The sequence below is a fragment of the Adiantum capillus-veneris genome, chromosome 23 (assembly GCF_014529385.1).
Source record: "Adiantum capillus-veneris isolate H3 chromosome 23, ASM1452938v2, whole genome shotgun sequence".
NCBI lineage: Eukaryota > Viridiplantae > Streptophyta > Polypodiopsida > Polypodiales > Pteridaceae > Adiantum > Adiantum capillus-veneris.
In genome coordinates, this window is record NC_140953.1 from 89,905,682 (window position 1) to 89,929,924 (window position 24,243).

Below are 24,243 nucleotides of genomic sequence, written 5' to 3' on the forward strand. Positions count from 1 at the left end.
AGATTGGGTCCTTACCCCGTTCCTTTGGGAAGTTTGTCGAAGGATTCATAGATGATTTCTGTGTACATAGTTCAAGGAAAGAGCATGTTCAAAAGTTTGAAATGACTTTTGCGAGGTATGATGAATACGAGGGTCAGCTCAATCCTAAAAAATGTCATTTGGCACAACCACGGGTGAAGCTTCTGGGGCATGTAATTTCAGAAAATGGGATTGAAGTAGATCGAGAGAAAGTGGATGCTTTGTTGTTACTGTCACCTCCAAAAGATACCAAACAGTTGGCCACTTTCATACAAAAAGTTAAATATTTGTCTCGCTTCATACCTTTGGCATCACAGATATTGTATCCATTGCATCAAAAAGTTAATAATGATCCCTTGGAGTGGTCTCATAACTGTGATGATGTTTTTGACAAAGTTAAAGAGGTTTTGAGTACGTTACCTATTATGCAAGCTCCTGACTTGAAAAATGAGTTTTATGTCAACCCATCAGTGGGAGATGATGCTATCGGAGCTATGTTATTGCAAAGGGAGAAGGAATCTCAGTATATGAAGCATGTTCATTATCACTAGAATGGTAACAGGACACTTTTATGTCCTTGGAAACTTTTGTGTCCTGTTAAGTGACCATTTTGCTTGAATTATTTGAAGAGTATGAAAATGATTTCTAGGTGCTATATATCCACAAAGTTGCCTTATGAGCTGAAAAAAAATTAGCATTTTTTTTTTAGTATAGATCTCACCATTAACCTTACTCTTGCACAACATTTTTGAACCTAAACTATGTGAAAAAACGGGTCCTGTTTTTGGCTTTTTTTCAATTTTTGGCAACTATACCACTCTAAACTTCATGTTTGTGAGGTTTAGATGGCTAGAGGTTAGGCCTTCATAGTTCTCAACGTGTTTTGATGCTTGTAGGGAGAGCTAAGTGTTAAAATTGAAAGTTATGACCAATTTACAAGAATTGCAAAATCCTGTTTTTTGGCCAAAATTAGCACTTTTATTATTTTTTTGGTGGCTTTCTTGATATCCAAATTCAATTTTGATTGTGTAAGTGTAATGTATAACATAAATCTAATCCTCCATGAGTTTTGGGGGACCTAATATTCTATATAGCATAGTATATGATGATGGTTGAGTTTTTTGATTGCTGAAGAATACGATACATTTTAGAGTAGCAAGTTTAACTTTCTCAATATTTCTTGTTTCTTAGGCCACTTGTGTGTATTTTGTAGGTAGTGACCATATCTAATCATAGACTACAAACTTAGCTAGATATTGAGTAGTTTCTATGGGTTTCTAGAGGTCATAATGCTAAACCCAATTTTTTCATGTTTGCTGTATTTAGCACTTTATCATTGCCCCCAAGGTTCCAATTGTAAGAGATCCATTATCCTTTTGACATGCTCCATGGCACCTTTTGAATCCAGAGGCCCAAAGGAGCTAAGTAAACATGTATATAGTATTTTTATTGAACGTGACTATAGAAACTTTGATGATAGGTCCGCAGAATGGCAAAAATGCAACTTTTTTGTACCTATTTTTTTTGCCCAAAAAAAATTAGTGAGGTAAAAGCAACCATATTTTTTGGTCACCAACCCATTGAAGTTAACGAGGCATTTTATCTCATGTCCTACAAAAATCTCCACTCTTATTTATATGCAATCAACCGTAAGAAATTGTTGTTTTGGGCAAAATGCACTGGTCCATCAATTTTGGAGGCTTGTAGTGACCAAGGGATGAGAAAAATTACAAGTTTCTCATTTTTTCCATATGTAGTAGTTATTGAACTATAAGCTCATGAAAGGATTTTTCAAAATGAGTGGATCTACTATAGTTTTGGATTTTTTTCCCAAAACCCTGAAAGGACACTTTTATGTCCTGTTAGGTTACCATTCTAGTGTTATGCTAGCAAAGTAAAGACTCCTCATGAAAGAGAGTTTTTAGAAATTGATTTGGTGATGACCAGTATGGTTTATGCTTGCAGACGATTCAGACACTACTTGTCACAAAAGTCATTCACCTTTCTCACCAGTTGCTTCCCCAACTGTTCAATAATTCAAATATAAAAAAAAAAAAGAGATGAAATGCTTCAAGAGTTGCAGTTTACCTTTTTGTTGGAGGAAAGTACTCGGGCTACCTTATAAGGATACTCCGGTTTTGGTCAAAGAAGAGGTGGTGCGGAAAAAGAAAGTTGAGACTCCTACCATTTCTAATGCTTCATTGTCGTACTTTGATGGTTCTTATCGAAGAAGTCATGATGCTGCTTCAAGAGGCATTGTCATTTATGATGCACATGGGAAGCTTATGAGAAAGCAAGGGCTGAAACTTGATGTCGAAAGTAACAATGAAGCAGAATACATGGCTCTTGAAGGTGGTTTTCATATTTGCTTACAATTGGGAATTAGACGCTTGCAAGTTAAAGGAGATGCTTTGTTGGTGATAAAGCAAGTGTTGGGAGTATGGAAGAATAAGAACCCTAAACTGAAAAATTTATGCTTCAAAGTGAAAGCATTTCTCAAAAAGCTCGAAGCATGGAGTTTGCAACATGTTGAGAGGTCTCAAAATGAAGATGCTCATGATTCTTCCCAAGAAATGATCACTTGTGTGTTTGTGGTAAAGGCAGATGCCCCTTTATATCATGGGAGGGAAATCTTATCAAAGGAAGTGGATTTTCTATTGACAGGTGTTCTACCTGAAGGTTTACCTTCTTCTAAAAAGTATGCGTTCATAAGAAAAGACAAGAAATATAAAATGTTTGATGATGTGCTTTACATGAAAGAAAGTGATTTGGTTTTGCGTCGTGTACCTTGGAAAGAAGAAATTTACAAAATTTTGGAAGAAAATCATGAGGGGTCTTGTGGAGGCCATTTTGCTACGAAGATCATGTTGCATAAGATCTTGCAAGAAGGTTACATATGGCCAAGTATTCAACGGGATGTTAATCATTGGTGCAAGTCGTGTTGGTCTTGTCAAAGGATGGGAAAGAGAATTTGGAAGCCTAAATTGCAACAGATAGTGCTAGCTTTTGATGTGTTTGAGAAATGGGGTCTCGATGCTATTGGACCCTTATCTATGACTAGCAAAAGAAATGCTTACATCTTGACCACAGTGGATTATTTGTCACGATGGGCAGAAGCCAAGGCTGTCAAACAGATTACCAGTAAAGAGATGGGAAAATTTGTTTATGAGTACATATGTTGCAAATTTGGTGTGCCACTAGAGCTTCTCTCTCTCTCTCTCTCTCTCTCTCTCTCTCTATCTATCTCTCTCTCTCTCTCTCTCTCTCTCTCTCTCTCTCTATCTCTATCTCTATCTATCTATCTATCTATCTATCTCTCTATCTTTCTCTCGCAATGATAGCCACTAGGTGCTAATAGTCTTTCTCCATTCTAAACATTGTGTACACAAGCTCATCAATGGGAGCCTTGCATGTATGGCACATGGTCTTGTTCATCATGCTCTACATGAGACATGGTAGATGATACATGTGGCTGCATGCTATCCTATAGTGACCACTCCAGGTACGGAAGAAGTGGCTACAAACTAGGCAAGGCTCCATAGCATTTGGTGCGTAAACTATTGGAGGTGTCCTCAACGCATTGTGATGCTTGATCATGCTCATGATCGACTACTGTTGGTGGCTAAGATTTCTTCAACCCACAAACGCTAAAATCATGATGGGATACGGGTCTCTAAGCCTAATAAAAATTAGAGTCTCTAAGTAAGAAAAAACTAGGAAACACACACCCTTACCATTGGCAATGGCTTGAGACTATAGCCCCAAAAAAATACCTAGTCCTATCTCACAAGAAAAAATGGGACAAAACCTAAAATACCTAGAAATTTTTCGGCCCTATAACCTCCTCAAATGGGCTAAGGAATCCTCTTCCAATGCTTTTTTCCTCTACGTGAGTGAGGGTACAACCATTGGAAGACTCCTCTTCCATTGAAGAAATTTACTAAATGTTAGCACACAAAATTGGCTAGTTACCCAACTAATTGGGTCCACCCATCCATGATCAACAACCTTAGTCGATTCCCACTTATCACCCTGCACTCACACATGATTCTTTATTTTTCATTACTACCATAATCTTTTAACACTTAAAATAATGGTTCCTTTCAATTTTTAGTAATAGTGATCACTTAAAACAAAGTATTGAAAAAACTATCAAAAACATCCTTTATCAAACAGACATCTTTAGACTTAAGGCATGGTTTTTTCAATTAGAAAACAATTTTTGACAATCATGACCAGTACTCATCTGATCTCAAGATCACCTATACAAGGGTGAAAAATGGTACTTATTCCCTTGTTCAAATGTTGGGGTGGAAAAAGACATCACCCAAAAATTTAGGCATACATTTACCCTAACTTGTTGCCCATACAAGTAGGCGGCTCCCCTAGGATAAGAAAATGGTATTTTAACCTATGTAGAAATATCAAGACATGAACGGAATAGAGACTCATTGTTCACAGAGGTTGCTAGCTTAAATGCCATCATTTTTTATCATCTAAAGTGAGAATATATTAAGGAAGAGGTGGCCTTGAAACAAGTTGTCTTAAGAATGATTAATCAGACCTTTCCTAGTTCATCCAAATTAACTAAAACATTTCTTTCCTAGCTTAACAAACAAGTACACAATGTTTCTTGGAAGGTGTCCTTCCATTATCATCCAATTTTAATAGCTCCTAATGGATGCAATGATAAAATTATAAGAATTTATACTAAATCCTAGGAGTTCTTAATAATGAAAGTTCCACCAGGGATTGATCCAGCATTGGAATCTATTACGGCTTAGAGGCTTGAATACTCTCATTTGTTGATAAGTTATCGGGACTAGCCCCATTTTCATAAGTGGACCTAACCCTCTTGGTGGTGACCTCCTCTTATGTATGATGACTTGCACATGTTCTTTTGAGGGCCATTTTCTTTATCTTTATAAAAGGATCCTTAATTATTGAGTAGAGTAATAAAACTCAAAAGCTTTTCCTAAGATTTTCCAAGATGCCTTTTTTCTAGCTTAATTAATTCAATTTTTCTTGCACCTAGGAGTTTTTTTTGAATTATAGTACGATAAGTAATCCTTTTAGGTATGATATATTTATTATGGGTTTCTAATACCTTGATTTCATCCTAAAATCTACCTTGTAATTAGATTGCTAATATTCTCTTTTAATTTATGATCAAAATAAGATAATTTTGGCATAATAGTTATCTAGATCAAAAATTTGATTAAGATATTTTTTCTCAACTATGAAAATTACCCCTTAATTTTTGGAGTTAATTTACTAATTTTTCCTTTTAGTTTAGGCTAAACCTAGATAAGTTTACATATAGTACTTATTTAAACTAATTAGCTAGATACTTTTATCACGGGTTTCTAACAGTATATTCTAACTCAAAAAATTATCTCATAAAGTTTTAAGTTAATTTATTAATTATTTTATTTAATTTTTTGCTAAAAAGTAAGAATTTTAGAGATATGGATTAATAAAACATATCTAGTTATGATTTTTTATTACATCTTTCCAATTAGGTAATCTAACTGTGTAAATTATTTCATATGTTTGTAAGTTGCTCTACTAATTATCCCCTTTATTTTTTGCTAAAACAAACAATTTCGTACATAATAATCAGTAAAACTAAATATCTAGTTAATACTTTTTATCACAGATTTCAACAATCTGATCTAGCTTTGAAAATTATCACATAAATGTGTAAGTTGATTTACTAACTATCTTTTTAAATTTTCTACCAAAACCAGAGAATTTTAGACATAGTAATTAGTAAAACTAAATATCTAACTAGGATATTTTTCTTACCTTTTCTAATGTGTAATCTAACTCTTAAAATTATCCCATATGTTTTTACGTTGATTTACGAATAAATCCTCTTGTAGTTTTTGCTAAAACCAAAGAATTTTGGACATAGTAATTAGTAAAACTAAATATCTAGCTAGAACATTTTTCAAACACCTTTCTACTAGCGTAATCTAATCGTAAAAATTATCCCATAAGTTTTTATGTTGATTTACTAATTATCACCTTTAAGTTTTTTCTAGAAATAGAGAATTTTGGATCTAATAATTATCAAAACTATTGAGAAAATTTTGAAATAATTACCATAATTTTAAATAGTATCAAGCTTATTTGATAATTATCATTTGAATTTTTAAGTTTGTTTCTAAATTTCTTGTATATTATAACTAAAAAATAGATAATTTCTATTCTAAAAATCAAAGAATAGTTTTGATATAATTTCCACAGCTTTTTCATAGTGTGTGAAAGCTTAGAAAACTATTTCATGATTATCTAAATACATAATTTCACTTAATTAGAGCCAAAATTGAGAAATTTGAATCCTAATATAATCTAATAAATATATAATTTATTGTTTATATTTAGAGAATCTATAATCAATGATTTAAATAGATATAATGAAGTTAATTATCATTAGAGAGAATCCTAATCTTTTTCAATCAATAATATAATATAAAATGAACCTAATTTAATTTACCTTCGACTAGTCTACAAGGATTAGGCTAATTACCTCGATTAATCACTTAGAGTTTTGCTCTCTTAGTGACTTTTGAGATGACTCTCTCTATGCTAGAAAGATTTTGCAAGGGTCTCGAGCTTAAGAAAGACTATGAAGTCTAGGGGCCTAGTTATAGTTTTTTAGCAAGTAGAGGTTGTGCTTAAGCACCCCCATAGCTTCCTAAGCAGTCCCCCCAGCTTCCCCAAGCACCCCCTAGTGGATTTTTCGGCCTCCTATCAATCTTTTGCACTAATACTTCCACACCTAGGTTATTTGTAAAGAATACTACCCTATGCACAATGAATGTATGCTTGATTTTTGGATAATTGGCCCATTCCTAAGATGCCATCACAGATTCCTACTGGGAAGCGAGGAAATTAGGATGAGGTGGGGATTCTTTTGAGTTCAAATTCTACCTTTCTAGCTAAGAATTGAGGGAAAACTCGTTCCCCATTTGCTAGTTCTACTCTTAATTTCTTATAATGTTGGATAGGGGGAAGGGGGTACACACCCAGAACACGCTATCATGCACATGTTAGCATACACAACTTGCATTATACACCTCCCAACGCGGACCACCTTTGGCTGCACCAACGTGTACTATTACAATATATAAATAGCCAAAAATGTTCACCTTATTGATTGGTAGTGGTTCAGATAACCTCTTATTTTTGCCAGCCTCTAGGGTTGTTAACTGTGGCAAATCAAGTAGCTCTTTCATCTCCCACATTCATTAAAGTTGGTTCTCCTATGGATGCATAAGCTCTTGCTCCTGTTCCTCTTTATCTACCACGTCCTCCATTTCTACCTCCTCTTTGATTGTTTCCTTGATTTATTTGAGGTGGAGGATTGGCTCTAGCATTGAATCCAGGGTTTTTCTCTTATGGATAGTTATTTATATAGTGTCCCATTTGATTTCTTCTAAGGTTGCAGTTACTCCACGTTGTTGATGTCATTGGTTAAAGGTTTGCCTAACCCTTCCTCTAAAGTTATTGAAGTTGCTAAATTTTCTTGTAGGGGGGTTTTCCTGAAGAGGCTTGGCTATGAGAAGGACATCTTGAATTGATGTTTTCCTCATATCATCAAGGAGTGTGCTTAAGGGTTTGTTAACACTAGTTTGGTACCAAAACAGGACAATTTAATGTCCTTTTTTAACAAATAAAAATTAAATGCTACTTGCATTAGACGATTTGTTTAAGAGAACCCTCTTGGTATGCTTAAATATGTTAGCTAGAGGGTCTTTTAAAAGTATAACCTTGCATTTTAGAATCTATCATGATCAAGAACTATACTCATCAAGTTGACCCTCGTAAGACTGCGTTGACGATTTGAAGAAATCGCCTTTATAAGCTTGAGAAAAAATGAAGCGACCTTGTAGAAAATTTCAAGTGACTCTTCCAAAATTTTGCTATAGATAATTGAAAGTTTCATGTGCAAAAAAAGTGACTTTGGAGTATATAAAATAATGAAAATTTCCATGTGTTTGATACGGTCATTTCAAGCATATCATTGTATACAAAGAAAAATATGTTTCTGATGTATTCGTGAGTTTTAGAAAGTGATACATTGCTTGCCCTTTCCATTGAGCATTCAAGCTGGCAAGTAGAAGGGCTTAAGTATGCAACAATTATTGGATCATTTTAAATATTCAAAAATGCATAAGAGAAAACTTTCATATTTTCATTCTTGAGATATAAGCATTCAAAACCTCAAATAATATCAAACTTTCCATGTAGATCAACTAAATGTATCAAAGTACGTGGTACATACACAATTGGGGTGCCTAAAACCTTGGTTTCAATGTTATTATGGAGAACTCAAGATTTTCAAGAGTTTTTTCACGATAAAGAATTCAAGATAGAGTTCAAGAAATGAGATTTAATTGAGTTAGGGAGCCCAAAAAATACATATTTTCTTGGTTTAAACATACAAAGTCATTTGTAGTTGTCAAATTGCACTAGAATAGTACCAATTTCATGAGGGTACCTTTGGAAGACCAAAATTATGCTCTTATTCCACATGTGCTCAAGTATGAAACTATGTTTATAACTTGCATGTGACTTGAAAACTTATCTTTGAAGTGCATTCCATTGTTTTGTAACACTAAGTGCTAACACTTGGCTTTTATAAACATAAAAAAGGTCATCTCTACAAAAAGATATAATCATTTTATGATTTTTTTTTGTAAAACAGCTTGAAATTTCACTAAAATTTATGTCTTATAACTTACCAAAATTCTCTCCATACAGATTTTATTTTGATATGGAGAAAAATCCAGTGTTTTCTTTCCCTCATAACCAATCTATGGTAGAAGCAAGGTGTTAAAAAATTCTTTCTAGCTTGACAAATAAATTGCCAAAACGTGGTAGAAAAACAGGACACTTTAGTGTCTTAGGACACTTAAGTTTCCAATTACAGAACTAGTGTTAAGACCTTGACAAAATTGGGAAATTTGTTACTTCATTGTCATCTAGGCAGCATAACGTTGTAAAGATACGTACTTGGTGTTGTACTCCTCCAGTGAAAGTCCTAATGGACGTAGGCTAGAAAACTCGGTCATCTTAATGTCATGATGTGCAAAACAGAGGTAGCTCTCTTTAATTGCCTGCTTCCTCTTCTCCCAAGATAGGTTATCTATAGTGCAGAGTTTAGCATCTCCACTGAGTCATAAGGTAACATTTAATGGCCTAGTAATTTGTGTGTAGCGGAAAATAGCATGAACATAGTGAGCATTTCATTAGAATAGATTTCTAATGAGAATAACGAGAGTGCTTGGGTGGAGAGAGCAACAAAAATCATAACACCTAGTTAGCTAGCATGAAAAATACTTCAAAAGAGAGAGAAATTAAGCAATTGACAATAGTTAAGGACCAATTTGCATGGAGCCGGTCCCCCCTTTAAAAGGCTTTGTATTATGGTTTCTTCCATCAAGAGAGACATTTTACAATACAATTCTTTGTGTTCCTTCAATACTAGCTAGTGCAATGAAGATAGAAACTTCAAGAACTAAGCAAAACACTTATCAAACACAGCATCGAAGATGGTGAGAGCTAGCGGGGTATGAGAGTGGATTGAGAGGAAGAAGGAGTAGTCTTACGAGAAAGATGTACATCTCCTCACATAATCACTCATCTTAGCATAGCTTAGCTTAGTAATTAGCATGGTAGAGGAGATGAGCATGCATTGAAGCTTGGCTCTTGGTTGGATTTGCATCACAAATCCAAGAGTTGTTGGTGTAGGCCTCCCTTCTCACAAGCTTGGAGTGGATGATAAGCTTTCCATTAAAGCTTGAGAAGACAGAGAGAGTCTTCTTACTCTACACATGAACTTGTGTGAGTGTGTGTGGATAATTGCCTTTGAAAATTCAGCCCCCTCTCTCTCTTGGTCGACCCCTCTTGCTATTTTCTCTTGCTAGCACCTCATTGGACCTCCCCACACATAGCCAATAGGATTTCAAGAGCATAGGTGATAGCCTTCTGACATTGTTCCCCTTTCCCCTTTTGTGAGAGCTTTAAGTATTAATAAATGCAATTAAACTCTCATTGGACCTGTAATGGAATTGGCCTATTTAACTTGAGAGCAGCGGAAATTAATGAGAGTACTTTTGAGAAATAACTTTGTGAGCATAACTGGTGAACATAATTGAAGATAGCAACATAATCATAGCAATTAGTTAACTTGGCATGAACAATACTTTTGCAAGAGAGAGAATTTAGAGAACATGACAATAGTTGAGGACTGGATTTATGTGGAGCCGGTCCCCCCTCCAATAGGCATTTGTATTATGATTTCTCTCCTTAAGAGAGACTTGTTACAATACAGTCTTTGTGTTCCTTGTGACCTAGGTGATGCAATGAAGATGGAAAGCTTCATGCATCATAAAAATAACATAAACTTCAAGAAATCTTTAGCTATCCCAAGCCTCAGTCCCAAGACCTCAAACACCTTCGAAGGTGGAGAGAGCTAGCAAGGAATGAGGGTAGGGAAGAGGAAGAAGAAACATTTCGTATGAGAAAGAATTAGTTCCTCACTTATCATAACTCTTGTTGCTAGCATACATAATAGCATAGTAATGAAGAAGAAGAAGATGGCAAGCTTAAGCATTGAAGCATGGCTCTTGGTTGGATTTGCACTCCATAGCCAAGAGTGTTGGTGTAGGCTCTCAACCTCTACTTGCTTGGAGAGGGAGCTCTTGCACTTTGCATAGCACACAATGAGAGTGTTTGTGAGTGTGTGTGTGGGTGAGTATACCCCCTAAGAAACCCCCTAGCTTTCTTGGGTCAACCCCCCCTTGTAGCTCATGCTTGAAGCTCATTGGACCCCTCCATGCCTAGCCAATCATAAGCAGGAGGCATTACAAGCAGTAGGGGTAACCTTGAGACAAGTGTCCCCGTTTCCCCTTTGAGAAAGAGGGCTAGATAAATTCTAAATCAATTAATTAAATCTCCTAAATTACTATTGGACCCCTTGGGTGGCCAACCAATAGACTTCAGGCATCTCATGAAGGTAACATAGGTAGGGGCCTGACATGTGTCCCTGCTGCCTCTTCAAGCTTGGGCCTTCCTTGTGTGTGTGAGTGTGTGTTCTCTCTCTATCCCCTAGGAAAACGGCTCACCCCCCCTCTTGTAGGGATACTTTTGACTTTTGATGCTCAAGCACCTTAGTCATCAAGCATGACAATGCACTTGAACTAGGGGTGTTCCCACAAGCATCTCAGGCAAGCATGTCAAAGCACCTCGAGCACCTTAATCAAGTAGCAAGTCAAGCACCTCAAGCATGTAGCAGGTCAAGCACCTCAAGAACCTTAATCAAGAACCTCAAGCATGACAAGCACCTCAAGCACGACAAGCACAACAAGCACCTCGAGCTTGGGCCGGGTTCTCGCCTCAAGCTCAGCCCTAGCTTACCTAAGGTCAAAGGACTTTTACACACATTATTGGAGGTCTTCAATGAAGCTAAACCTAAGGTCTTATGCTCCATCGGTTAGCCTTGCTCTTTGATAGACCATCTCTCATTTGGGCCCCTTTATCATTGGCCCCGTGTTGAGATAGATCTATAAGCACATATCTATATCTTAACACTTGTTCCCGTTTATTCTCCCACATTAAGTGATCAATTTAATATGAGAAAATCATTTGGGTTGGTTAGATATTAGATTTTATGACATTACCTCTCTCTTGAAATCATAGTCGTCCTCGACTATGAGGTAGAAGAGATAAAGCCTTAGTCATTAGTCAATCTTACTTAGCGGGTAGAGGATCCCTTTTTACCCTACGACATCTTTCCAAGATGGATGACTAATCCATTTGGTGCTTGGAAGACATAGCTGCCGCAAGCATGTCTGCTCTTTAGTCCATTTCATTCTCCCAAAGTAGAGTGACAAATTCTACTTGGTGTTTGAGAGACGTCGTCATCACAAACATGATTCTAAGCATGCATACTAGTTAAATTTGAGCACAATTAAAAAGAGGACTCGTCTTATAAGACAAAAACATGAGTCATTTAAAAGAAATTTATACATTTGCTTACTCTAATGTAGGATTGTAAGCATTGACAAGGTTCATACTATCCTTAAGCTGTACTCCTTGCATCCATCTAGCATCTTCAAAAGGATAATTTTTGAACTTAATAAGATACCGTCGGATAATCTTACCATGTCGTAGTACCTTGTCTTCATGCCGAAGGACAGCTTCAAGTTGTAGCACCTCTTCTTGGTCTTCAACTTCGGGAGGGTCTTCAATGATTGGTTCAATTGGTGGCTCTCCTTTGTAGGGCTTAAGTAGGCTTACATGAAAGGCATTGTGTATGAGCCAATGGTTGGGCAACTTGAGTTGATAAGCCATCTCATTGATGGGCTTCAAGATTTGGAAAGGGCTGTAGTATCTTTTTGCTAGTTTAGCATAATACTTTTGATGGCCCGTAGGATTTTTGCCCGTCTTTTCCCTTAATCGAGCCTTAGGGAACTTGAGTAAGACCCAATCATTTTCTTGGAACATTAAGGCTCTTCTGTGCTTATCAGCAGCAGCTTTTTGCCTTTGTTGAGAGATGGATATAGCCTCCCTAATCTTTTGAAAAGATTCTTGTAAGTCACGGCTATACTCATCGGCGGCGAAGATCTTCCCATGTACTTTGAGTAGCAAGGGACTTTTAGGTCTTCCCTCAATGATCTCAAAAGGTGCTTTGAGTCCCGTAGAAGTATGTACAGTATTATTGTAGGCATACTCTACAAGAGGTAAGTACTTTTCCCATTGTGAGCGTTGATCTACTTCGGTAACATAAGTCTTGAGTAGATCGAGTATCATAAGATTGGCTATCTCACTTTGGCCATCCGTTTGTGGGTGGTAGGCCGAAGAGAAATTCAATCTTGTTCCTAGATTTTCAAAGAGACCTTTCCAAAAATTACTGGTCATTCTAGGATCTCTATCTGACACGATGAATGTGGGTAATCCATGGTGCTTGAAAATCTGAGATATGAAGAGAGTTGCCATTTGATGTGCCTTAATAGTCTTTTTTACGGGAATAAAATGTGCTTGCTTGCTAAACCTGTCGACTATTGTCCATATTCCTGTATTCCCATGGATAGACTTGGGTAATCCAAAGATGAAATCCATGGATATACTCTCCCATGGTGAATTTGGAATAGGCAATGGCTGGAGTAATCCAGGTGGCTTCCCTCTATCATACTTGGTCTTTTGGCATACTACACATTTTGATACATACTCTTGTATGTCCACTTTCATGATAGGCCAATAGAAGTACGTCTCTACTCCTTGGAGAGTAGGTTGAATACCTCTATACCCCGCATATGGAGGAGCATGGGATTCATACATAACTTTCTCACGAAGGGAATGGGTAACACATAGCCTATTGCCGTGGAGAAGATAACCATCCTGCAAGGTGAATGGTTCCTCTTTCTTCCCCAAAGCAAGGGCTGACATTATGTCTCTAAAGTCAGGGTCAGTAGCATACTCATCTATCATGGAGGATAGATAATTCTGAGTAGCTATAGACACCGCATTAACTTTTGGTCGTCGTGAAAGTGCATTGGCAACTTGATTGTGCTTACCAGCTATGTGAGCAATATGGAAATTAAATTGCCAAAGAAAATTTGCCCACCTCATTTGTTTGTCGGAAAGCTTGGTTTGCGTCATGAAATACTTGAGACTTTGGTGGTCGGTTCGTAGGATAAATGGAGTCCCCAATAGGTAGTGCTTCCCTGTGTCTAGGGCATGTAGAGCAGCTCAAAGCTCTTTCTCATAAATTCCCAAGACTCGTTCATCCATATTGAGCCTTCGGCTCTCATATGCTATGGCATGCCCTCCTTGAAGCAAAACTGCTCCAAGGCAATCACCACAAGCATCACATTGGACCTCAAATGGCTTTGAGAGATCCGGATGCACGAGGACTGGTTGGGAAGTAAGTTTCTCTTTGAGCTTTTCAAAATCATTTTTCTCCTTAGCAGTCCATACAAACTTAACGTTCTTCTTAGTTAAGTCGTGTAGTGGTCCTGCTACTTGAGAGAATTTTTCTATGAAGCGTCTATAGTATGCGCACATACCAACAAAGATTCTTAGCTCATGTAGATTTCTTGGGTTAGGCCATGCTTTTATTACCTCTAACTTTGATGGATCCATTTGGATACCATCTTTAGAGATAATATGACCTAGGTATTGAATCTCTTGAAGGAAGAATTCACTTTTCTTTTGGTTGAGATAAAGCTTGTTCTCCCTCAATGCTTGAAAAATCACTTGGAGATGTTGCTGATGTTCCTCCAAAGACTTGGAGTAGATGATGATATCATCAAAGAACACTCCAGTGAATTTACGATACGGTCTAAAAATTTTCTCCATCAAACGATTGAACGTAGCTGGTGCATTAGTCAAGCCAAAAGGCATGACTAGATATTCGTAAAGACCAAACATTGTGCGAAACACGGTCTTTAAGATATCTTCATCCACTATCCTTATTTGATGATAGCCACCACTCTTAAGGTCAATCCTATTGAATTAGGTAGAGCCTTGTAGCTTATCAAACAGATCTTCTACCCGAGGTACGGGAAATCTGTTTTTGATAGTGATATGGTTTAGTGCTCGATAGTCGACACACATACGGTATGTACCATCTTTCTTTTGCACTAAAAGGACTGGAGAACAAAAGGGAGAGGAACTAGGCCTCACCATCCCTTTGTCTACCAGTTCTTGTACTTGCCTCATGATCTCCTCTTGTTGAGCTTGTGAGACTCGATAAGGAGGCTTGTTAGGTGGTGAGCTTCTAGGAAGGAGCTCAATGCGATGGTCATCATCCCCTCGTTTTGGAGGTAAGTCCATAGGGATATCATCGATGAACACATCTTGGAATCCTTTTAGAAAATTAGACAAGTCTAACTCTTCTTGATTCCCATTATTTACATTTGATGAAACATTAGTATCTTTTAGAGACTCTTTGACAAAAATCATGTACGCAAAAATTGAGCTCTTCATTGACTTATCAAAAGCAAGAGGATTTACAAGTGGAATAGTGCGACCACGCTCACTATCATCTATATACATGTTCTTTCCCCTGTAGGTGAAGTAGATTTTCCTTTCAGGGAACTTCATGTTGGCAGCCATGCGATCAAACCATGCTGCCCCTAGGATAACATCCTCATGTTGGAGAGGAGAGATGAAGAAGTCTTCTTTGTTGACATAGCTTTGGACATGAAGCCTCAACTTCCCAATCAAGGGAGTAACGGAGGCTTGTTGTCCCTTGAAAGCTGCATCAGCCACTACTATATCTCCCATCTCAAAAGATTAATGCCCAACTTGGTGGCCAACTCTATTGATATGAAGTTGAGAGTAGAGCCGGGGTCAAACAAGATAAAGGCATCATGCTCTCTTACCTTTCCCCAAGCATAGGAAAGTAATGATCCTTTGCAATGAGCATCCTCTTTTGGAGCTTCGATGGTAGAAGCCCTAGGAGTCTCATTGCGAGCATTCTTCTTGGGGCAAGAATGATAGCCATTTCCTTGATCCCCACACTTGAAACACTTATGATCCTTGCGAAAAGCTTCAAGCTCTTCAGGAGAGAGTTTGTTTTTACCTTTGTAAACTCCCTTCTCCTTGGACCGATTGTTGTTGTTGTTGGAATTGGCTTGGGAAGTATTTTGAACATTGGTTTTTCCCTTTGCATCATTTTTATCTTTGTTTTCCATGGGCTTGACATTACGTCTAGCCCCTTGATGGAAATTGATGCGTGAAGCAACCATGGTGTGATGGATTACTTCGCTAATAGTACCAGGCCGTTGAGAGTTGATGTATTCGGCCATCTCTTCAGGTAACCCCGCACAGAATTGCTGCCTTTGCTCGGCAAAGTCTATCTTTTGAAAGACAGTAGCCTTGAGATGTAAATCCCAAAACTTGTCTACATATTTGTGGATAGACTCATGGGAGAGGAGCTTCAAGCTGCGCCATTCGTTAAGCACTTTGTCCTTTGCATCGCTTGCAAGGAATTGCTTCATGATGGAAACTCGTAGAGTTTTCCATGTCTTTGGGGCTTCACCATTTCCACGAAGGCTAGCCCACCATTGACGAGCTGATTTTTGGAAATGCATAGCTACATGGCGTAGCTTGGAGGACTCTGTGAAGCCCTCATCTCCAAAGGCCGCATCAAATTGTTGGATGAAGGCCAACACTTTGTCGGTAGCACCGAAGGTGCCATCATAGGTGAGAAAAGAGATACTCTTTCCTCCCTCCTTGAACTTCTTTAGCTTTTGTGACCTTCGCAATGTAGGAAATGATTTGCGATGTCCTCCCCTCTTGTATTCTCTAGGAGAATAGCCATAACTTTTATTGGAAGAGGAGGAAGGTGAAGAAGAAGGAGAAGAGGGTGACCTCTTCCTAGCCCTTTTCTTCCTTTGTTTCCTCTCTTGCCTTTCAGAGTGATGAGGAGAAGGACTATGTGTTGATATTTTCCTCTTGGGAGGAGTAGGCGATCGTCTAGACCGCCGTCTTCGTGGAGCCACGTCTTTAGAGGAACTTAAACTTTCCTTGCTTTCTTGCTCTTTGGATTCCTCCTCTCAAATGGGAGAGAGTCTTCTTTTGGGGGTCTCTTCAAGAGGCCTCCTAAGCTCTCTCTCCTCTTGGAGAGGAAGGGAAATTCCATAAGCACGAAGTTGTTGAGTAACTTCGGCTTGCAAGGCAGGGTTGCCCATAGCTTGCTGCAACCTAGTGACGCGATAATTCACAAACATGGGAGCATCATCATTAGCACCTTCATGTGCAAAATCAAAGCTATCAATGTTCATTCTACTCTCTTGATTATTGTTAGCCATGTTAACAAAATTTATGTATGTACTTAGTATATGCTTTGGCAATTCAAAACCTTAGTTGCCACTCCTCTTAGCCTTTGAAAATCGGCTCTTAAGTATCTACACCCACGGCTCGAAGTGGTTAATTATAGAGAGTAGAGGAGTAGGTCTAACATAAAAAAGTTGCCAAGGGCTAGCTCCTTTCGGAATTCTTATGGCTCAATAATGGTAAAGCTGTAGGCAAGTCTAAAAAGACTCCATTATTAAGTCCAAAGCTCCCAAGGTGTGCACCATCCCCCACATAGTGGGCTCAACAAAACCGATAATAGATCCCAGTTCCACTTACCCTATAATAATTAACAACATCAACCATTTATAGGCTACTTAAGGACCTCTCTTCTTAAGCAAGAAAAGAGAAACCAAATGCTCTGATACAAATGTAATGGAATTGGCCTATTTAACTTGAGAGTAGCGGCCATTAATGAGAGTACTTTTGAGAAATAACTTTGTGAGCATAACGGGTGAACATAATTGAGGATAGCAACATAATCATAGCAATTAGTTAACTTGGCATGAACAATACTTTTGCAAGAGAGAGAATTTAGAGAACATGACAACAGTTAAGGACCGGATTTATGTGGAGCCGGTCCCCCCTCCAATAGGCATTTGTATTATGATTTCTCTCCTTAAGAGAGACTTGTTACAATACAGTCTTTGTGTTCCTTGTGACCTAGGTGATGCAATGAAGATGGAAAGCTTCATGCATCACAAACATAACATAAACTTGAAGAAAGCTTTAGCTATCCCAAGCCTCAGTCCCAAGACCTCAAACACCTTCGAAGGTGGAGAGAGCTAGCAGGGAATGAGGGTAGGGAAGATGAAGAAGAAACATTTCGTATGAGAAAGAATTAGTTCCTCACTTATCATAACTCTTGTTGCTAGCATACATAATAGCATAGTAATGAATAAGAAGGAGATGGCAAGCTTAAGCATTGAAGCATGGCTCTTGGTTGGATTTGCACTCCATAGCCAAGAGTGTTGGTGTAGGCTCTCAACCTCTACTTGCTTGGAGAGGGAGCTCTTGCACTTTGCATAGCACACAATGAGAGTGTTTGTGAGTGTGTGTGGGTGAGTAAACCCCCTAAGAAACCCCCTAGCTTGCTTGGGTCGACCCCCCCTTGTAGCTCATGCTTGAAGCTCATTGGACCCCTCCATGCCTAGCCAATCATAAGCAGGAGGCATTACAAGCAGTAGGGGTAGCCTTTAGACAAGTGTCCCCCTTTCCCCTTTGAGAGAGAGGGCTACATAAATGCTAAATCAATTAATTAAATCTCCTAAATTACTATCGGACCCCTTGGGTGGCCAACCAATAGGCTTCAGGCATCTCATGAAGGTAACATAGGTAGGGGCCTAACATGTGTCCCTGCTGCCTCTTCAAGCTTGGGCATTCCTTGTGTGTGTGAGTGTGTGTTCTCTCTCTATCCCCTAGGAAAAGGGCTCCCCCCCCCTCTTGTAGGGATACTTTTGACTTTTGGTGCTCAAGCACCTTAGTCATCAAGCATGACAATGCACTTGAACTAGGGGTGTTCCCACAAGCATCTCAGGCAAGCATGTCAAAGCACCTCGAGCACCTTAATCAAGTAGCAAGTCAAGAACCTCAAGCATGTAGCAGGTCAAGCACCTCAAGCACCTTAATCAAGCACCTCAAGCATGACAAGCACCTCAAGCACGACAAGCACCTCGAGCTTGGGCCGGGTCCCCGCCTCAAGCTCAGCCCTAGCTTACCTAAGCTCAAAGGAATTTTACACACATTATTGGAGGTCTTTAATGAAGCTAACCCTAAGGTCTTATGCTCCATTGGTTAGCCTTTCTCTTTGATAGACCATCTCTCATTTGGGCCCCTTTACCATTGCCCCGTGTTGAGATAGATCTATAAGCACATATCTATATCTTAACACTTGTTCCCGTTTATTCTCCCACATTAAGTGATCAATTTAATATGAGAAAATCATTTGGGTTGGTTAGATATTAGATTTTATGATAGGACCCCTTTGTCTCCTAGCCAATAGGAATCATGCAAGCCATTGGGCTGTTGAATGCTCATTGGACCCCTTGGGAGACTGTCCAATAGTCTTCTAGAGAGCTTAATTCCTATTGGTTCTTTTATTAAGTGTTTTTAAATTAATTAAACTAGATTTACTCTAGCCTAATTCTCATTGGTCCACCTTCATGGCCATCCAATAGGATTTGAGTACACCTTGTGAGTACACCATGTGGGCATCCGGCCTAGGAAGCTGACATGTGCTCTCTTTCCCCTTGTGTACAAAGGAAGCTTGTATGTGTGTGTGTGTGTGTGTGTGTGTGCGTGTTTCTCTCTCATCCCCTACTTCTTGGGCTCTCCCCCTCCTATGTAGGAGTTTGTGAAGACTTTTTGGGACACACACAAAGCATCCAAATTCCTAAGCCTTTGACCATTGGACACAATCTTTGAATTTTGGAACCTTAGCATTTTTGAAAGTCTTAATGGGCTGAACCCTAAGGTCTTTGGAGCCCATTGTTGCACATAGCTCTTTTGCAGATGGCCCCCCCTTTGGATCCCTATTTTCCCTCCTTTGGATCCCTACTGTGGCCGGTCTGCCATCTTAACCAATATTCTAGCTTTTTCTCCCCTGGCACTTTCCCATATTAAATGATCAGTTTAACATGAGAAAATCATTTAGGAGAATTAGATATTAGTTATTTTGACATTATCTCTCTCTTGAAATCATAGTCATCCTCGACTATGGGGTAGAGAAGATAAAGCATATTCATCAATCCTTTTTCTAGAGGGTAGAGGACCCCTATGTTACCCTACAACATCATTCCAAAATGGATGACTAGTCCATTTGGCACTTGAGAGCCTAAGCTGTCACAAGCATGTCTTCACATTAGTCTTATCAATCTTCCATAGTAAAGTGACAAGCTCTACTTGGTGTTTGGGAGACGTCGTCTCTGCAAACTTGATCTAAGCATGCATACTACTTCACATTTGTGCACAATAAAGAAAAAGAGAGTCTTATAGGACAAAAACTTTGTTCATTTTAAACATTTTTAGATTTTCTTACTCTAGGGAAGCATTGTAAGCATTGACAAGGTTTAGGTTATCCTTTAATTGTAAGACTTGCATGCATCTAGCATCTTCAAAAGGATAATTCTTAAACTTAATAAGGTATCGTCCGATAGTCTTACCGCCTCTTAGTACCTTGTCTTCATGTCGGAGGATGGACTCGGGCTGCAGCACCTCTTCTTGGTCCTCAATCTCCGGTGGGTCTTCAATAGTTGGTTCTTGAGGTGGCTCTCCTTTGTAAGGCTTTAATAGGCTCACATGAAAAGCATTGTGTATGAGCCAATGGCTGGGAAACTTGAGTTGATAGTCCATCTCATTGATTGGCCTAAGAATCTGGAAGGGACCATAGTACCTTTTTGCTAACTTAGCATAGTACTTTTGGTGTCCCGTAGGATTCTTGCCCGTCGTGTGCCTTAATAGAGCCTTGGGAAATTTGAGTAAGACCCAATCATTTTCTTTAAAGGCTTGGGCTCTTCTGTGCTTGTCAGCATCCTTAATATTTTGGAAAGATTCTTGTAGGTCTCGGCTATACTCATCTGCAGTGAAGATCTTTCCGTGTACCTTAAGTAGCAGAGGACTTTTTGATCTTTCCTCAATAACCTCAAAAGGTACTTTTCCCGTGGAAGTATGTACAGTGTTATTGTAGGAATACTCCACTAAGGGTAAGTACTTCTCCCATTGGGATCTTTGATCTACTTTTGATACCAAGTGAAAGGCCCCTAACCCACCACAAACACTAAAGTCATGATGGGGTCCTTGATAGGTCCATAATCCTAATAAAAAATAGAGTCTCTAAGTGACCACAAAACAAGGAAAACACCCTTACTATTGGCAATGGCTTGATACTATAGCCCTAGAAAAAGACCTAGTCTTATAATCTTGCAAGAAAAAACGAGACAAAACCTAAAAGACCTAAAACTCTTTTGGCCCTATAACCTCCTCAAATGGGCTAAAGAACCCTTTTCCAATGCTTTTTTTCCCTCTATGCAAGTGAGGACACAACCCTTGATAGACTTATCTTTCATTAAAGAAGTTTACTAAATGTTAATGCATGAGGATGGATAGTTACCCAACTAATCAAATCCACCGGTCCATGATTGACAACCTTAGTTGATCCCCACTTACCACCCTACACTCACACATGATTCTTTATTTTCTCATTACTAACATATTCTTCTAACACTTAATGCTCCTTTCAATTTTCAATAATAGTGATTCCTTAACACAAAGCATTGAAAGAAGTATTGAAAACATTTTTTATCAACCAAACATCTTTAGACTTAAGACACAAATAGAAAACAATATTTGACAACCATGATCTGTAATCATCTTGTCTCAAGATCAGTTGTACAAGGATGAAAAATACACCCATTCCTTACCCAAAACTTTGGGTGCTCATACACCCTAATCAGTTGTCCATACAACCAAGTGGCTCCCCTAGGATGAGAAAACGGTACCCTAACTTATGTACAAACATCAAGACGTGAACGGAGTAGAAACACATCATTCATGAAAGTGGTTGACTTAAAAGTGGTTGGGTAGTCATCATTGTTTATCACTTGAAGAGAAAATATATCAAGAAATCAGAGCTGGTCTTGAGATAAGTTATCTTAAGGATGATCAATCAAATCTTTCCTAGATCATCTTAACTAACCGAATCATTTCTTTTCTAGCTTAACAAACAAGTGCACAATGTTTCTTGGAAGGTATCCTATTGTTCTTAGCTAATTTTAATACATCTTGGAAGGTGTCCTTCTGTTCTCAACCAGTTTTAATAGTTCTTAACGGATGCAATGTTATAACCGAGCACTAGTTTTGTAATTGGACACTCAAGTGTCCTAAGACACTAAAGTGTCATATTTTTTTAATATAGGAAGTTATCAAAATTATTAATTGGTGAAGCTAGAAACAAGACATATAGGTCATGTTCATGTCTTATGTCAATTATGAGGTGAAGAACATGACCAAATTTTTTCTTTTGCAAAAATAAATACCATATTAGATTATGATGATAAGTTTTAAGATGGTAATATCATGAAAAATTGAGTGTAATTAAAATAAAATTTTCCTAAATTGAATATAACTTCTCATAAAAATGAGTTTTTTTAATAGGTTTCAAGGTTTATGTATAGGAAAAAACTTATTATAACAAGAACTCAAGCTTCATAACTTAGTTCTTAGATTAATTTTTAATTATAAAACAAAAAATCCAAATCTTGAAAATACTGACAAAGCCTCTTTCGTTAACATGATGAGGTTATGGGGGAAAATGTAAGGTCTATAATGTATCTCTAGGCCACCCGAAACCCTTCAACTAAGCATTTTTCAAGGTTTCATACTCACAAAAATCTTGTAATTTATGCTCATTTAGGAAAATTTATAGTGTGTAATTTTTTTGAAAAACAACCATTGCTATAAAAAAACCAATGAAAGTGTACATATAGATTCTTGAACTGTGTCCATCTGAGGGATTTGTATACATATAAATGAGATGAATGAAAAAATCTAAAAGCAGACTTTATTTTAAGGCTAAAATTTGATAAATACTAAATAAGAATTCAATGTGCCACTACTTTAAATTATCGGCGCAAATGGCGGGCGTTGGTATATGTGTAGGTAAATCTGGAGGGAGATCAAGTTTTTAAACATTTTAATTTTTAAAGTTCCGGTGCTCATACCGACACTGATATATCGATGATTATAGCAGCACGCGCGAATAGCAATGCTCATACCGATGCATGTACTGGCATCTATACCGGTGGAACCTGCAAAAAACAAAACCGCGGGTCTTTCTTGTGCATTTTCCTCCTTTCTTCTCTTCTTCTCTTGCCCCCCTTCTCCTCACTTGCTGCAGGTCTACTGCCTCACGACTTGCCAGATGTGAGATTTTCACTCGTAGACTACTCCCCATCAACAAGGTGAGATTTGTTTCAAGTTTTCTAGTAGATTTGTGCACTTTGGTGTATGTGTGTGCAACATAGTGTGTGTGTGTGTGTGTGTGTGTGTACGTTTTCTAGTAGATTTGTGCACTTTGGTGTATGTGTGTGCAACATAGTGTGTGTGTGTGTGTGTGTGTGTGTGTGTGTGTGTGTACGTTTATGCAAGTTTGAGGATCATTTTGAAACTCTTTCTTGCTCAAATAGGCCACATGTTAGTTCTCTAACATTCTTGTTTGTTGCATACACAAATACACACACACATTCACATAAACATGCACACAAATAAATAAAAATACACACTAAACAATATAAACACACTATATATGATAGAAACATATATTTTTTAATTTAAAAAAATAAAGTATTATTTTAAAAGTAATATCAATTAAAAATCATCATTAACTAAAAAAGATAACTACATTTTATCATTAAAAGAAAGATTATTTTGATTTACGTTATTTTCTAATTAGTTTTGTTGTAATGTGTAAATAAATATTAAAATTTGAAAAATATATTGTTGTTTTAATAATTGTGATTATCATAGGCTATTCTCTTAATTAGGTTTAGTCATTTAACACTAACCGCTCAATGTTATCCGCTTTAATCTTAGCCGCAAAAGTGTGTTAGCCGCTTAATGTTAGCCGCAAAAGAACTTCGACAAACAAAGTAAACTAATGCAATTGGACTTCAACAGTGCACACAGACTGCAAAATCACAAAAAATATTTCAAAAACAGACTTATGTCATGGCTAGAGAATGTGAGGTTGTTAGAGCTAGCGGCAAATAGGGCAAACAGACTTCAGAAATGCAAAAGTCTTCAGAAATGACTTGTGTACTTCAAAAATGTAAATGGACTTCAACAAACGAAGTAAAATAACACAATCGGACTTCAATAGCGCACACAGACTTTAAAGACCCTAATACATAGTCATTGACCAATAAAGACGAGATTATTACCCTATGGTCCTGATCTCCGTGCACCTCTAGACCGAGGTGTGTGGAGATTGGGCATGGCTACAGAATGTGAGGTTGTTAGAGCTAGCGAAAATACTAGAAGAAGGTCAAAGAGGACTTCAAAAATGCAAAAGTCTTCAAATATGGCTTGTGTACTTCAAAAACGCAAACGAACTTTGATAAACGAAGTAAAATAACGCAATCGGACTTCAATAGTGCACACAGACTTCAAAAACCCTAATATATAGTCATTGACCAATAAAGATGAGATTATTACCTTGTAGTCCTGATCTCTGTGCACCTCTAGACCGAGGTGTGTGGAGATCGAGCATGGCTAGAGAATGTGAGGTTGTTAGAGCTAATGGCAAATAGTAGGAAAACTGCAAACAAACTTCAAAAACTCAAAAGTCTCTGACTA